Here is a 19083-nt window from a genome sequence, read left to right as displayed (position 1 = left end):
CATAGCTCTTTGGAATATCCTAATTCAAAAAATACAAAAAAATCAAAAATTTCAAAAATACAAAAAAAAATAAAAATACAAAAATACAAAAATACAAAAAAAATTATAAAACAAAAAAAATCGTTACTTGGTGAAAACCTGGCAAACAGGTGCCTTGTGACACAAAAAACATTGAAAAATCAAAAAAAGTAAAGAGAAATAATTTTGTCCAACGGTGAAAACCACTTCAGTGGTGCCCTGGGCAAGTACCATGGTGAAAACTGGGTCACCAGCGCCATGCATAGAGACATTGCTCCTCCCTCCTTCAGGATTCACTTTCATCATTTCAATTTGCACACACTCACAACCTATTCGTTCATAATAAACCTACCCATTCCCATCATGGCTTGTTATTGATCTACCCAAGATTGGTTAGCCATTCATAATAAACCTCCCTTTTCACCTCCCTTTCCATCCATAATAAATTAGATCCTATCTATGGCTAAGGCAAATCCTACGTCCAGTGATGGGTGTGGAACTAAGAGCATCACATGTTTCAAGGAGTATAGTTTCTTCCAGCTTCTTTTAGTCTATCCACACATAATCAGCAATAAAGCAACATTTGCATCACAGATCCACAATAAAGTTTCATCTTCTTCACAATAAAGTATCAATTTCATGGATTCAGTCAGTTTTAGATGAGACACAGCAGCAACAATGGGCTTCAACAAAATCAAATCTTTCAACAGACTCAGACAACATATGGTTCCATGCTATCTATCCTTTTTGTGAAAGTAAACATTGTGACCACAATCAAATAAAGACTTATACAAGTGACAAGAGACACTAAACTTGAGGGCTACAATGGATGTTGGTGTCGAGTCTTGGTTTTCTTTTGATTTTATCTTTTGGTGACATATCTTTTAGCTTTTCCAAGATGTCTCTGACTAGAGATTTTATCTCCAGGATGTCTTTGACTAGAAAGGTGAGGATGGGGTATCGTCACTTATTTGTATTTGCTGTCTGTGGATTGTCTCTTAGTAATGCTATGACTTGTCCAAGGATATGAGGACACTGTGAGTCTAGTATGAACTAGGGCATTCCTTGTTTGTGACTGTCTTATCTCCATGCAAATAGGTACAATGACTTTCTAGGTCAAACATATGCCTTGATTGTCATAACCTACTTGCCACAATAAAGCTCAATGATGATAATGCACAAGAAGCTCTTTCACTTTCATATCTTCTGTCTTCCATCCCCCTTTCTTGATTGACTTCCATCGTTCTTCTTGAGTCTGTGTAGCCTACTATCACATGACTAAGTATAATGACACACCAAAAACATTTGCATTTCATGTAGTTGCACCTGCATTACCACATATAAGCATTTCATACATACATATAGATATCACAATTGCATCACATCCTACACACAACACCTGTTAGCACAATTTACATTTGCATTATCATATTCATCTGCATTACATACATTCACATTTGCATCATGCATACACATATAAAACATAAAAGAACAAAAAAATATATTGCATTGCATCATATACATATTTGCATCCATATCATAAGCATCACATAGAAACATACATCACATAGGTTCGCATGCATATAGCTGCCGCAAAGATGAATCATCTCATATATATAATCATAAGTGTCAGGATACAATGATGTCAAAATCATATGGCTACAATCACCTGAAGGTGTCTACATCATCATACAAAATGGTACAAAATTGATACATGGGGAGCCCTTTATGGCTACGATGAACTCCCTCCCTCAGAGCTGGCTGGCCTCGACAGAGTCTGAGCCCTAGAAGGACCCACCCCATGATCATCTCTCCTATCCCCTCTGTCTCCTGAGCCTAGTTGTCTCATCCTCCTCCTCTCCTCCTCCTCCCCGATCCCGTAGCCAATCCTCGTGTCACCCTATCCAGACAGAGGAACCCACTGATCATTCCTACCAATACTACGGGTAGTGCTAATCCTGTCTATGTCATGGTATCCCATGCCACATGTCTCACCCTCATCTCTAGTCTCAGATCCTAGAACACTTGTCTAAGGGCATCCCTGTCTCCATCTCGATCGTACGGAATCAACTCCCCATTGATCACTATCCGCAGAATCCTGTAGACATCCTCCAGGGTGACTGTCATCTCCCCCATCGGCAAATGAAAAGTGCAAGTCTCAGAGTGCCACCTCTCCGCTAGTGCAGTCAGCAATCCCATGTTCGCCCGAAACTTAGGCACATATAGAATATGTCTCAATCCCATAGCCTCAATCGCAGCTCTGTCCTCGACTATCAACTCAGTTCGTAACCTCTAAGTCAATGGGAATCTCTCTTGTGACTCCAGCATAGGCAAATACTCCTACAGTCACACAAATCAATCATCTCAATCCTAGTAACACTCACTGTTCATCACAAAGTGTTGCTTCTATTCTAGTGACACTCCCTGTTCATCACAAAGTGTTGCTTCTATCCTAGTGGTACTCCCTATTCATCACAAAGTACTACATGTTTGGCACTCGCTGTTCATCACAAAGTGCTGCTCACATTTGCACTCACTGTTCATCACAAAGTGCTGCTCATATTTTATTACTCCCTATTCATCACAAAGTACTATATCTTGGTACTCACTATTCATCACAAAGTGCCTTGATCTATCTTATCCTAGGGCCTATGCTTGAGTGAATCCTCTTGAGTAGTTTCTTAATTGGCAACGTATGTTCTATCACAGAATTGTCAATCCTAGCCCTATTTGTTATTCTAGTCTTCCCTAGAGGACTTGCTTGAGTGTATCCTCTTAGTAGCTTATCCAATCGACAGCGTATGTTCATCACAAAACTGCTGACTTGACCTAGAAGACACAAATTCACATTTTTGGACACAAACGTGCTTTCATGACATAAATGCTCTTTTAGACCGCATAAACATGCCTGGCACCAACGCAAACACGCCTACACATTTTTGACATTTTTTTGGACCCTATTCTAAGCACATTTATTGCACTATCTACCATGCATTAAAGACAACAATAAATGCATCAAAGTACAAGGAGGTTTTGTGGTACTTACTGGCTCTCCTACCTCTGTTGGCCTCTGGAATCGACAAATGTAGTCGAATTTGTGAACCATTGCCATTGCTGCTGACTACTGCTACTCTATCTCACTCTGCACTATGATTTGTTGGATGTGTAGATGACAATGAGGATGTATTTCCCTCGTGGTCTATCTTATAGACTGCCCTAGCCCTCATTTCTCGAGTCAATCTTCATTATCCTGTGACTCTGTCACTTTATCCAGTCAGTCCATTCTATCCCATCTTTCTTATCTCATATTATCTTCTTTGAAACAACGCGACAAGCCGCATTGTCTCAAAGAGGGGCAAAATGTAGACACCCAAAATTGTCTAGTCTAATTAAATAAATATTTTATTTATTTAATTATCTAAGCTTAATTCTTCTATTAATTAAATAAATCTTTATTTATTTAATTAATTCATTTATCCTCTTCTAGCCTTATTTCTCATTTAAATAAATACATTTATTTATTTAAATTATCCTTTTCCTAAATTAAATAAATATTTTATTTATTTAATTATCTCACTTCTTCTATTAATTATATAAATCTTTATTTATTTAATTAATTCATTAACCTTTTCTACCCATGACACATGTCATTCATCTTTTAATTCATACACTACCTACCCCTTTCATTATTTTATTATTTCTTTTACCTACCCTCTAATCATAGCCGACCTCCTTTTACACCTCTCAATCTTATCCCTCCATTTCATATAGTGTCTTCTATATAAGGAGATGCTTCCTTCATTATCAAACCCTAACTACTTGATCAATTGACTACTTGGCATATGTGATCCTACTTGCAACCACATTTCCATTCTTTGTTGAGCTCTTGTGCACACATAAAATCTGAGAGAAAATATATCAAGCAAGATCAATGGAGATAGGAAGAATGGAGATCCAAACCCTATTGGACATGTGATCGTATAATCTTTGTGATTTCATTTCATTTGCATTGTCTTAGGTAATCTTCATATGTTATGGTGGATTTTTGTTGTTGTTAGGCTAGGGTTTTGTGGTTGAATTCATTTAGCCTTTCAATATCGATATTATTGTTATCCATTTTCACCATATACAACCGGTATTAAGCATTAAGTTGGTTAAGTGGTTTTTGGTTTGAATTTATTAGACAACTGATTCACCCCACCTCCCTCTCAGTTGTCTCTAGGACCTAACAAGGTGGTGCTACTCCTTTGGTGGAGTAGTCCGTGTTTTAGGGGAAAGATTCCTAAGATTCATGTTTCTATTTTCGGTGAGAGGTTTTGGTTCTCTATTTTGAGATCTTTGGCATTGTTGTCAAAGGGGGAGAGATATCATGTGAAAAACTGCTTTATATGTCTTGATCTTATGGGGAGTTTGCTAGAGATATCTTCTTTCTTTGCATTGATTGATTTTCACATTCATATGTTGCCATCAATACCAAAGGGGGAGGATTTTGGATATTATTGGTCATTTCTTCTGATAGGATATGTTGTTGTCATTTATGTCAACATTATCCTATGATTTTCTCTGGTGTTTGCTGATTGGGAAGATCTTATGATCCGGTTTGCGGTGTTGTTTTGTTGATCACTATTTTGTAGAGTTTAATATTTCCTCTGGTATATTTTGGTGTGATCAGATCTTGTGTTGATATTTTGGGATATAGTTTGGGATGGTCTTGTGTATCTCCATTTCAGATGGTTCATGATTTTGTGCTCCACAAGTTATCTTTCTTCTTTATAGTTGTTGATTAGTTGTATTCCTGAGTTTTAGATGTTGATCAATGAAGATTTTCTAAGTGGTGTTGGTGAAGTTGTTATTGATGATTCTAGCATGCTTGCTATTGTTTCTTGATCATGTCCTATTTGTTTTGGTGATTTGCATTTATCATTATGCGATTTTTTTATGGTTTCTATGAAGTTGAGATGATTTTCATGTTATGTTGTATTCTTGGTGGTGTAACGTGCTGCGGTTGATCTTGGCATGATTTTCGATAGAGTTGAGCATTTGGAAATTTTAATTAGGTCCATGTTATGTCATGTAAATCATTGTATTGGTCCAGTGGTTGATCTTTGTATTGTGTGATGTAATTTTGTTATTAAGGGTTGAGGGTTTAGTTGACCTTGTTATCAAGGTTGATGAATTGTATATATATGTTATATATTCATGTAATTTAGGTGTCGATGGTGTGTCTACATTATTAGAGAGTGGTGTATGTGTGAACAAGTGATTTATCCTTCAGTATTGTAATTGTGTGGAGATTGGTGTTGCTGAGAAGATAATTGTGCTTAACTGGAATTGTAATCAGGGATTTGAAGATGTTATTTCTTTAGTTCATTTATTTCCGGATTGTAGTCTAAATCTTGTTGTAATTTAGCAAGACTTCCTTGAGTATTGTAGCCTTTTGGGCCATTATGATTTGAGTAATGAGCTCTAGGTAGTGTGCCTGAATGCATGTACATTCACCATTGTAATATTTCATATACTACTATAGAGTATCATCTTACTATGGGTAGGTTCCCACCATGGTTTTTCCCTTAACCAAGTTTTCCACATCCAAATCTTAGTGTTGTCTGTTGTGTTGCTAATTTTCTTATCTTTATTACTATTGTAGTTTATCAGATCTATTTTTGTGATTAAGTTTGTAGATCTGGTGAAAACTGATTCACCCCCCCCCCCCTCTTAGTTTTTCTCCTCTTTATTGCTAGCATGTTTTAGTTGAGACTTACGAAGGTTGAGGATCAATGGACATAGGTTCTTTTTCTTCCCTTATTGGTGGGGGGGGGTGGGGACAAAAGGAATCCCAATAGGTTCAGGGAGACTTTATGCCAAGTTCTTTCCTTTGTAGGAATGAGGAGGTGGGATTGAGGCATATATATGAGGAATAGAAGGTGTAGGAAGAATACTAGGTCCATTATGAGGAGGATGGATTTCTATAGATGTAGGGTCTCTAGGTTTACTTAAGAAAATGATCATCTCATCTTTCTATTTTTGATAAGATAAGAAAAGGATGTCATTTTGAGGTTTAAGGGGTTCAAATTGGTTAGGCCAAAAGTAATCAAGACTAAAATTTCCACGCTTCATAGTGGGTTGGTAAAGACTATGATTAATGCTTATAATAGAGCCATTACGAGGGAATTTCAAACATTTATGAATTGTAGAAGGGATATCTTTCATGGAAGAGAGCCAAGGATGTCCTAACTTCACACAAAATTGATCCAATGTAGGAATAATAGAAAAGGTGATATCTAAGCACTTAGTACCAACCTCATCATGAAGAGTGATAGAACCAATAGCAAGGAAAGACAAACCATCATACATCTTAACCATAACATCATATTTATCATATATTACTTGATGCAATTGTTGAATATAAAGATGTTCTTTAGTAATTCACCATACACACTAGATTAATGAGCATCCCTCATGAGATTTTGTCTTTAATCTTCACAATGATATATAATAGGCTATTGGGTGAAACAATAGTTTCACTAGGATAAAAAGTAATGCATGTCTTTTGGAGGTGTAGGTTTGTCAACAAGATCCAAAACATTATTAGATTCTATGCCAAGTTCATTAGGAGAAAAATTAAGAGACTCGAAGTCAACAACATTGGTAGAATGAGAAGGTAACAGATTAGTAAATATTTGGAGGTTTTGATTCCCTTTGTCATCAACATCAACTAAAAATATAATATTGCTATCATTGAAGTACTAGATCTTATTTCTCAACTTGTAACACTTTTCAGTATCATGGCTAGGTTGATGGTGATATTGATAAAAATCTTTAGGATCATGGTAAGGTGGCAATGGTTTAGAATTATCAATTGGCTTGGTGGGAGGAGTTTGCAACAAATTAGCATTCATCAACCTCAACATTATACTATGCAAAGACTTTGAAAGAGTTAAAATTCTTTATAAAGTATTTGGATAAAGGGGCCACTCCTAATGTTGTAGTTACCACTTGAGTATTGATGTTATCATTTAACTTTATGAAACCTTTGTTGGGTTTGAAATTTGTAAACTATTGTTGAGCATTTTTATTCTTAGCAATTGCAACCATTGAAGAGGATGATTCAAATTGACTCACTTAAAGTTGATGATTGTGAAGCACTGCACCCAATTGTGTGAAATAATTAAACTCAAATAATATAAGCTTATCTCTAATGTCTCTTTGTAAACTAGCAATAAAAATTGTTTAAACATCATGATCAGGTACTTGATAAGAAATTGAAGAATGCAAATATTTATATCTACTAATAAAATTAGTCACTTTCTCTTTAACTAGTTGCTTAAAATGAATCAAATTAGTCAAAGTCATCTTAGGACCAATGTTATTTTGAAATTTTTGAATGAAAGCATTAGCCAATTATTTAAAAGAAGTAATAGAATAAGGAGACAAAGAACAATTTAATTGCAAGGTTTTATATCTAAAGGTTCGAGTAAATAGTTTAGCCATAAGTCTTTGGTCATGAGTAAAATCACTATACAAAGTTTGAAATGTCTTCACATGAGTTAAGGGGTCACCTTTTCCATTATTCAACTCCAATTGAGGAACATCCATATGATTATGAGGAACTGAATGGACAATGTCATCAGATAGTAGGTTCACTACATTGAATATAGGAAAATTGAACTTGGATTGAGTTATGGAAGCCAATTTATAATGTAAGGATGCAATGGTTTGGGCTAGGTTATCAATGGTTTTTTTGGTGGATAGATTAAAATTGGACATATTGGATTGTGATGGAGGAGTAAGATTGTTCTATGTAGGTGGAGGTTGAGAATAAGGAGGGGTAACATTGTGGTATGTTGGTATGGGAGATGGTTGTGAAACAAATGGAAGACTCATAGAAGGAGGTATGTAAGAATATTTATTAATAGGATTTCCCCCATGACTAACATGTGTAGGATTAGTTACATTTTGTGTGGAAGTAGGACCAAGATAGGAGATGTAAATGTAGGCACACTATAAAAGGATGTAGGTGTAGGAATAGAATGGTTAACTTGGCTAGTGGGTTGAGAAAAACCAGGGACTTTGGCACAATTTTTTATTGGCATAATATTTGTATCAACAATATGGGCAAGGCCACACAACAAATCCACACCTATCTTATCATTGTACATTTTTTTATATTCCTTCAATCAAGGGGATTTCCTCACTATTTGAGTATTGTTGACCCAACCATTCTTGAAAATTTTCAAATTCATTTTCAATCTTCTCCAATTGGTCAATAGTAACCCTAGTTAGTGCTTAATTCACATCATGAAAATTGTGAGGAGAAACAAGATAATTAATTACATTTGTTGGATTAGAAGAAGAACCAACATTCACGTGGAATAAGTTATCCAACTAAGGCTCCATATCCTTAGTGTTTAAACCTTGGGAATTTGAAATTATACAACTTCTTCTCACTAGAATATTATATGTAGGACTAATGGTAACATAACTCATGCAAATGGGTACTCAGACAAACCATTTTAATGAGGCAAATATAGCTTATATTGGGCTTAAACTAGCTATTTGTGGAGGGTATATAAAGGCTTGGTTAGAAAGTGACTCTCTAAATATCATTAATTTCTTGATTAAAAACACATCTCCCAGTTGTTTAGACTATCAAGAATTTAATCCAGGAGTGCCTTGGTATGATTGCCAATTTGGAAGAAATTCAAATTTCCCATGTCTTAAGGGAGGGTAATATGTCTGGTGATCATGTGGCAAACCTTGGAGTGATAAATGATGAAATTAAATGGTGGACGGCTATGGATTCCTTCCCAACACAATATGCCAGAAATATTGCCCAACTACCAAATTATAATTATGGCATCGGCTCACATGAGTAAAGTCATTTCTAGAAATATGTGGATATAAATTTCCAAATTGTTCTTGACTGTCTGACTTTGTATCTTCTAGTTTGGGTCTGGTTCTAGTTGTATGAACAGTAAAAATTGCAGAGGTATTAGAGTTATGGGGGGAGATAAGAACAGATTGGAACTGACATCATGCCACAAGTGGGAACAAAATAAGGAAAAGTGAACTAAAATTGTGGATGATGGCCTTGAGCCTTACCTTAGAAAGTTGCACGGCCATGATTCTAGGTTGATGAAAGATTTTGTCAAGGGTTGGTAGAAGGGCATTCTTTGTTTGTATGGTGTTGAATTTAGAATTGATGATTCTTTCATAGAAATGATTATGGGTTTAAAAATAGAAGGAAAAAATTTCTATACAAAGAGAGAGAGAGAGAGAGAGAGAGAGAGAAAACTTAGAGGAAGCTATGTCAATCTTCTTTGACAAACATAGTGAAAGAAATAGAGAGGAAAATATCAAATGGGGGATATAATAGGAAAGATCTCTTGAAGCTTTGGGCGAATGTAGTAGAGATTATAATGAGGTACATAACTCTAGATGACCACTATGCTAGCATTTTTTCCTATCATTTCATAGTTTTAAACCATTTTAGCATGATCGAAAAGTTTCTCTGCCTTTTTATTTACTTTCTTCTCTTGTGCATAGTCTCTTAAATCATGCCAAAAATAATGAGAACCCAGTTCTGCATGAGGGGTTAATCATAATTATTATGGAATATGCCAAAGATCAGTCTGATAATCCCATGATTTGCTGATCTAATAATGCGCTCAAAAGTACTTCTATTGCTTTGCAATTATTCTCTTGATCCTTACCCAATGTTGGTGGATTAGGTTGATTCAGTGTAGGACCAGTGTAGCCATTCTTTGTAACTTCCCATATGTCTCTTCCAACTCAATTCAGATGTGTCTCCATTCTGATCTTTCATATACCATAGTTAGTTCCATCAAGTTTTGGACTGTCCTTCCTAAAAAAAATTGTTGTCATAGAATCTCCTCAAGCTGTTAGACTTCTGCAAAAAGAGAACTTAGCTCTGATACCAATAGTTAGGACCCAAGAGGCAAATGAGAGGGGAGGAGTGAATCATTTATCTATTAATTTCATTTCAAATATAACTTAATCAAACATGATACTTAATACTGGTAAACCAAACTTAATGTCGGTTGATAGATTAATAGTTAGTATTAATACTGGTGAAGCTTAATGCATAAAACGGAAATAGAAACAACATCCACAACGCATAACACAGAGATTTGTACATGGAAACCTTGTAAGGGTAAAAACCATGGTGGGAAACCTTATCCACAATCAGGTGATACTACTACAGATAGTATGCATAAACAAATGGGGTCTACACATGTAGAAAGGCCAACCGCCTAGAGCTCACTGCTCAATCAAAAAATAGGATTCACACTGACTACAATTGGATGGTTAGATCCAATGAATGTACTGCTCAAAGTAGCATCTCCAATGTTGGATACAGTATTGGTTAAGCTCTAATAATCACCTTCAAACCTTCCTTGAACCTTCTATATGGTCTGCTTATATGATCTTCAATATTCACACATACCATGTACAGTTATATTTGCTCTCTTTTTTATCTCACAAATGACATCTTACATGTATACCAAAACCTAAGACCAAATGTGTAGGTTGTCTCACTAAGAATATTAAAATTAAATCAATTACAAATAAGTCAAGATGTGATGTATCATGTCAGCTCAATACATTTACAACAATGTCCAATCAATAAATCATTTTCATAACGTGCCATGCTGATCTAGAATAGATAATGCATACCAGTCCATTACCTAGACCAATTTTCTACTAACGGAAAATATTTCAAATCGATTAGACCAATAACCAAAATACCAAAACCAAGTATCCAAACCATGTCTTCAACATAACCAAGTGATATCCAGATGGTAACAAGTCATCCTCCGTGCTGGTGAACAATATACCAGTGACTATGCATAAGTCACTGAACATGTTGGTTCAAAATAACCATAGATCTCTAGAAGGATAAGTGTTGACATCAATGACAAAACTAATGCAACACATCCATAATACCAACAATAAGTGTTATTCATTAGAGTCTTATTCCTAAAAGAAGGGATTTTAGAATGAGTAGAAAACAAAGTCTCATAAGTGGAATTAGAAATCTCTTGAGGAGATCCATAAAGAGATTTGTTCATCACCAAGATTTCCTTATAAGGGGGGTGAGTGTTGAAAGAAGTAGAAGATGATTTAATTGAGGTGAGGTCATCATCACTACTAAATATAGCATTCATATTGAGAGACGTTCTTTTAAATGCTTTGGTGGGATTAGAAGGATTATATCCAAATCCAAATGAAGCTTCATGTGTGTTATGTTCTAAAGGAACTTTAATTTTTTATTCATTTGTGCCAGAACCATTGCCATAATAGCCACTCTTAGCTAAAATCTGAAAACTAAGACCATAAAGGGATGCCAAATTAGAAAGACAAGGTTGCTCCTCATAGGTCTCAGTGCTATATGAATTAGAGGAATCCTTTGAAGAATTATCTAAATTAAAAGCAGCCACAAAGTGGCTACTTAGTTGCTTAGATAAGTGGGTTTCTCTTTAGGTTCTTCCTTCAATTTCTCCTTCTCAGTCTTAGATTCTTTCCAAGATACTCTATACTTTCCTATAAAAGTAGGGGTAAAGTCTATAGATCCCCAATCATCATTTGAGAGAACTCCTTTAGGAGAAAAGATATCCTTAGGAGGAGATTCTGATTGAGTAGAAGAATCAAGAGTACTAGAAGGATCAAGATTATTAAAGGAAATAGATGTATTTGAAGAAGTAGGAAGATTAAGAGAAGAATGTGAAGCAGTTGAACAAGAAGATCCAGATTTTAATGGTTCTTGAATATTGGTATCAACTAACAAGGTGTATGTCATATTGTTATAAATGAAATTGACTTTCCTATGCAAAGTTGAGGGGACAACTTGCATGCTATGAATCCAAGGTCTCCCTACACCTATGCATGTCAAATTACTAGGCATGACATGCATAGGTGTAGGTAAAATAACACGACCTACCTTAATAGGCAATGTTATGACACCTAAATATTGTTTAGAAACATTATCAAAGCCTCGAATAGAAATAGAAGTATGTTTGATGAGTGAACAATCCACATTAATCTTATCCAATAAGTCCACACTGCAAACATTAAGGCCAAATCCATTATCAACAAGGGTTCACCTTATAGCACTATCATTGATAATAACCACAATCATAAGAGGATCATATTGATGTCAGATTTCATGAGAAGGTAACTCATCTTGCATGAATAAAATATGAGCTTTGGGTTTGTTTGTAGGATCAACCAAAGAAGCCATGCTATTAGGTGTCATTGTAGGTGGGACATCTACATTTTTCAAAGCATCTTGTAACATCCCATGATAAGCAGGTGAAGCTTGAACCAAATCCCAAATAGAAATATTGGCAAGCGTAGCTTTAAGTTGTTGAATGAACTCATAATCCTTACTAAGAGTCTGTAATATATGAGGTGCTTATGGAAGAGTAGGTTGAGAGGGAGGAAGTGAAGTTGGGATAACTGGAGGAGGATTAGGTTGCTTATTGTTTCTTGTGTTGTAGGTATGAGTAACTGTATTATAACTCTCTATAGTGATTTTCTTATCATATTTGGTGTAGGAGCACCCAAAGACACAAATTAAGCCTAAAAGAGTCTAATATCACCTATGAGGTGAAAATGATCATATGTAATAGGTTGATAGGTTTGTGAGTCAATAAGACCCAATTGATGTAAGCCATTGTCATGGTTGCATTTTATAAGCCGCCATGGACAAATGACCATGTGGGTTAGTAGGAGTCTAGGCATGAGTCAGGAAAATAAATATTGGTATTAGAAACATCAGACAAATCCTTGGAATATGCTGAATACACCTTGGAGTCACCAAATTTGAAAAGTGTGAGTTGACAACTTTTGTTGTCATTGCAAAATGTTGTAAAAAATGGATAACTAACCCTCCTACAGTTCCAAAGTTTGAAAAGTGGTTGGAAACCATTAGGGAGGCTATATTATGCCCACTTGGATTGATTCCAAGGCTATTGTTGGTCTTTTTATTGAATTTGTTGAAATTGGTAAAGTTTTGGAGTTTGGAGCAATACAATATATTTGGAGTTTGCTGAAATTTTGCACGTTTGATGTTATTTTCTGACCGATACATATTGGTGGATGCCTAAAACCAATTGGATGAGTTGGGGAAGTCTCTTACCTTTCATTTGAATTAATTTTGAGGTCTTGTAACAATAGTGTTGTAGAGATCCATCAAAAACTAAGCGAACTAGTCACAAACCTTACCGACACTTAGGGTTTCACTGTAAAGATGCCCTTAATCTGACATTTTCACTAGAGGACCAAACAACCCATGAAAAAATGTTAGAGGGGCTATTGTACCTTAATATTTTGGTTTTGGTTTGTAGGGAGGCTCCAATCTTGAAGAGATTGAATTGACGCTAGGTGGGTATCTCTATGTGACCACCTGAACTGTAGAGGTGAAAATCACTTACAGTAGACAAATAAGATGGGATCAAGTTTAGGAACCTTATATTTGGTGGTTTGAAACCTTAAACCATCTTGCAGAAGTGTTGGTTTAGTTGGGGGACTAATACAAGGGGTACTTGGTTTGTAAATTAGGCCTAATTGGCTTAATTAGGTCTGGAAGGACAGTAAGGATATAGACCTTTCAAACTTTTGGTTAGAGTATAAGACTTTGGGAAATTTTGTAACTTGATAAAAGGTATCTAAATCTGCCCTTAGTTTTTCTTTTCCTTTGGAATTTATTAAGTTGTATGTGGATAACTTAACCGATAGAGCTACTAGTCTACCAGTAGGGCTACTAGACAAATAGGATAGTTGTGGGACAAGTACCCCTAACCCATTTGATAGTTAGATCTTATGGTTTTTTTTTTGTTGGTTGGACCACCAATAGACAAAAATCCAATAGGTTTTCATCCCAGTGGTACTGGAAGATTGTTTGCCATTCACACAAGATTAGAGTGTTTTCATCCTACTGGTACCAGAAGATTCTAAACCGGTATGGATCTGGTCACACAAATTGTTGTGTGAGTTGAGTACTTGGTAGGTGTGTTGTTTGACACCTTTAACAAACAAAACAACTTGATTTGGACATAGTAGTTATGGGTGAGAGAAGGTTATCACTTAGTTGGTTGCCTAGCTCTGCATCAATATTCATAAGGGCTCTTAGTAGGGTAACCTCCTTGCACAGTAATAACAGGTTTCTTGGGAGTGAAAAAAGAATCATTAACATAAATACCTTGAACCACTAATATAGGTTTACATTGATAACTTTGAGAAGGATAAGCACCTTTAACTGTAAAGAGGGTTTTATTAGGTGTCTCATTCACATGTATCCAATTGATTGAAGATGGTTTAGGAATATCAAAGGTGTCCTTATGAATTTCAGAAGAAGAATAGCAAAGATTGTTCGAAGAATTGTTGATAGTCTCTTCTTACACTAAAATGTTATCATGGATAAGATCAATTTTAGGAGATAGACTAGAAGTAGGCATTGATGTTTTAAAAGGAATTGTATTATTAGGAAAGGTCATATCATCCTCTTTCATTAAAGGATCTAAATGGGGAATAGACACTCTAGGAGAAGGATCAACATTACTCTCTAATGTTTCACCTTTGAGAGGGAGACTTTTGAAAGAGATGTCAACAATCTCTTCTTGAGCCAAGGTATCCTTATGAGTAGAACCTAGTTGGGGACAAGGTGATGCCTTACCTTTAGAGGGAGAATGATTAAGGTTCACGAGAGATGGGATTATATCAAGGGGGTTACTCTCATAGGGTAGAGATTAATCAACACCTTATTCTAATGGTTCATCGCAAATAGTGAGGTCATTGAAAAAAATATTAGAAATCTTGCACAAAGATGTACTTATTGTTATTGCCAAATTTGGGAGAAGGGATAACATTGTTCATTAATTATTCATTCTTAGGAGGGAGAGAATCACTACATGTGTTTGAATCATCGGCTTGCCTTAAAATGTGTTCAATAGGATGTTTAGGGGAGATATAATTAAGGAGATTGATTATTATTTTATCTTCTTTTTCTAAGGCATCTTCGGGGTAAGGAGAAGCATTTCTCATTAATGCATCATCTCTAGCAAGAATTTTATTGAAGTCAAGAGAGGAAATGCCATCACTAGGAAAAATAGGGACAATACTATCTTCTTGCACAAAATGATCCTTATGAAGGGAGTATTATTTAAGAGGGAGATGAACATATTTCTCCAAATATTCATGCTTAGGAAGGACATCTTTGAAATAAGTGCTCATAACCTCTTGTTGCACTAACATGCCCCCATTGGTAAGACCAAATTTAGGAGAAGATAAGTCAATGTCCATAGATAACTGTTCACTTAGAGAGGCATCATGTAGGGAAGCTAAAGTAACATTAAGAAAGGTGTTTATGATATCATCCTCTTCCTCTGGGATAGCTAGATGGGAAGGGCACATTTTAGGAGAATTGTCAAGATCTCTTTTCAAATCTTCATCCTTAGAGCATGGGAGAGTTTTGAAGGGGGTTGGTAATAACTCTCTTAGGCACTAAAATTTTATCATAGATAGGAAGAGGTTCTTTGAGAGATGAAAAAATTGAAGCAAGGGAAGCTAACCCATTATCACATTTATGAAATGAATGCATCATGACAACAATTTTCCTCTTTCAAATGATACCATATGAAAAATAGAAGGAAATTTTCAATTTTAACCAATGCAAGAATTATAAATGTTGATTTAGAAAATTAAATTTATGAGTTACATGTATTCCTAAATCAGATCTGAAATTAATGATCCAAATTAAGCCATCCACAAGTTTAATTTTGAATTGAAAAATTAGGGTATTAACAAAATTGACCTCTAAATTTTTGAAATTTGCAAGAAATTGAAACTTGTAAATGTAAATTTGACTTTTAAAGAGAAAAAAAAACTCGGATCTAAGAACATAAATTAGAATTAAAGAAGATTGGATTCACGTCAGGTTCACCAAAATGTGGAGGGGAAAAAGCGAGACAGGGTGACTAGGACCTAATCCCACTTTTGTCGACACATTGGGAATATGAAAGACCCTACAAATATAGCTCACTTTGGCTAATTATTGTGAGAAAGAGAGAGCCAAAGATTATATCTTAGGTTTTATATTCCTCTTATTGTAAATGAAGATAAGATGTGAAAGATTGATCAACTAGACTAGGAGATAAACAATGAAGGCTACATAAACTGAAAGTGAAGAAACTTGCAGATCTGAAACTAAGATACTGAAAGTAGAGAAGGGGGAGGAATTTATATGTGTACTTGATGCTAAAAATTGAGCCAAAGTTACCAGGACCATGGTGCCATACCCTTGTCCCTGATGATCTAACAAAAAATTGTATCGGAAGGGCTGAAATTCTGAGATGCTAAGCTTGCACCTTGTCAAAAATAATTGAATTTGAGGGGGACTAGGGTACCACACCCCTATCCTAGGTAGGATCAGGGTTCTATGCCCTTTTCTTTGGTAGGACCATGGTGCCACACCCATATCCCTGATAGATTTGGGGTAGTCTAAGACTTTTAGGTTGTCCTTGTGCCTTCTGTTGATCTGGAAGTCCTTCGGGGTACCTGTACCTACACTGTAGTTGAAAAGAGAGGGTCTGGGTGGCTATGTAGGGTTTTTCCTTAGTCAAAACCCTATGTTGGTGATTTCCATATCCACAAATATCTGATTTGTATGGTAAAATAGTGTGTGCAAGACCCTAGGATGAATGCAAACAATCTAGAGCAACCCTAAAGAGTAAACCCTAAATGCTTGTAATTAACAAAGTAAATTCTCTAAATCAATGATGAAAAGTGATATATATATATATATAATGAATTTAAATATGTAAGTTGATGTAATGAAGCTCATATAAAGACATGAAAGCAACATGAAACCATACCCAACCCCTAAGGGAGGGGTACAAGCCAATCGCCAGTCGGCGATCTCCTATTATTCTTCAATTTCTTCAAGGCTCATAATTGATGATGAATGCTTCAAAATTACTTGATGAATTATTGATAAATTTGGTTGAATAATCCACATAAGCTTCTCTTTCACTACATAGAAAGCTCCTTATGCTCTCTCCAAAAGCTTTTTCTTTAGATCTTAGTTAGATTAGATTAGATTCACCCCCTTCAAATGAAGAAAGAGAGTTGTTATGTATGAAACCCTAGATCTTAATTTTATATTTAGGCTGACCTAGGATTTAAATTTCCCACCAATCTATTGGGGTTAAGAATTATAATATCATAGAATTATGCTCCCAAAATTTTGGGAAAAATATCGGGGATCATGTGTAAAGTGCATATGGCCTAACCAAATTTTCACCAAATTTTTAGGGCTGTTAGATATGATTATATTAGAGAGAATCCGAAAGTTACATTTGATTTTGAGATGTTTTGTTATGCGAAATCAGACCTTAAAGGTCAAAATAAGACATAATTAGGGTTTATGATTTAATGATTTATTAGAGGAATAAAATAAAAAGGGGCACACTTAGGGTAAAGGGCCCAATTTTATGATGTGAGGAGTGATGAAATATAAATTTAGATTTAATTAAACTAACTAATTAAATGCTTAAAGGGAAATCACAATGCAAGATGGAAACACACTAAGGCGGGTGCTAAAATAAGTGTAGAATTGTACCACCCTAGCAAGGGTGTACAATTTATGATGCTACACTTTTGTTGGGAAGACCTTGGTAGTTTGATAGAAAGGCAATACATGATGGGAGGAAGAATATATACACTATTGTGGCCAATAGAATGAAGAAAAACTTATTACCCTTGGAGGAGCCTTTGAAGAGTGAAGTCTACATGAATGCTAGAATCTATTTGGTGGATGGAAGAAAATTCTATGATGGAATGAGACATGAGAGTGTGTGCTTTTCCTTAGTTCCTAAGAAGACTGAGAACCCAGAGCATGAAGAAGATTAACCAGAAGAGATAAAATATTTGCTACTAGGATATGAAGACATCATTTTAGATAATGTGCCTGATGGATTATCACCTGTAAGAAGTATCAGTCATTACATGGACCTAGTTCCCGAAGCTAGTTTGCCTAACAAAGTTGCACACTGGATGATATCGATAGAGAATGAAGAGTTAAATCAACAAATGTCAGAGCTATTCAAGAAAGGTTTGATCAGAGAAAGTCTGAGCCCTTTTGCAATACCAGTAGTATTAGAACCTAGGAAGAATGGAGAATGGAGGATGTGCACTGATTCCAGAGCAATAAACAAGATCACAGTAAAATACCAGTTTCCTTTGCCTAGGATGGGTTACATAATTTACTATTTGAGAGAAGCCAAGTACTTTACAAAGATAGACTTGAAGAGTGGATATCATCAAATCAGGATCAGAGAAGGAGATGAGTGGAAGATAACATTCAAGACAAATGAAGGATTGTTTGAATGATTGGTGAGTCCTTTTGGGTTAACTAATGCACTGAGTACCTTCATGAGGCTGATGAATGAGGTATTTAATATATTCTTTGGGTAAGTTTTGTTAGGATAACCAGTGGAAAACTGAGAGGGGGGTGAATTAGTTGTCAATAGATTATAAAACTTTAAGCACAGAAATGCATAAACCAAACACCCTAATAGAAGATATAACAATTAAGCACAAACATAAATCACATAACAATTACCAACCATCCATAATACATAACACTATGATTTGTACATGGAAAACCTGATAAAGGGAAAAACCATGGCGGGAAGCCTACCCACAGTTAGATAATAATTTTGTAGCAAGTATGTGATTACAATAAGAGGGGCCTGCACATGTAGGAAAGTCAACAACCTAGAACACATTGCTCATCACAAAAGGAGCCTCACTGAATACAAAATAAATCTAGACTACAATCTAGAAAGATGAATGAACTGCAAGAATATCATCTCCTATGCCTGAGTACAGTTCCAGTTAAGCTCAATATCGGAGGTGTTGAACCTCTTTTACAAACCCAACTTGATCACCTATGATTGACCAAAACCTCAGCATATGATTACAACTTTATTCGCACATAGATAAATTTGTAATCTTAATCCCATACCACATCACAATCTACAA

This window comes from Cryptomeria japonica, chromosome 2, assembly GCF_030272615.1.
Source record: "Cryptomeria japonica chromosome 2, Sugi_1.0, whole genome shotgun sequence".
In the NCBI taxonomy this organism is placed as follows: Eukaryota; Viridiplantae; Streptophyta; class Pinopsida; order Cupressales; family Cupressaceae; genus Cryptomeria; species Cryptomeria japonica.
The sequence above is the reverse complement of the archived record's forward strand: the minus strand, read 5'-3'. Positions refer to the sequence as shown.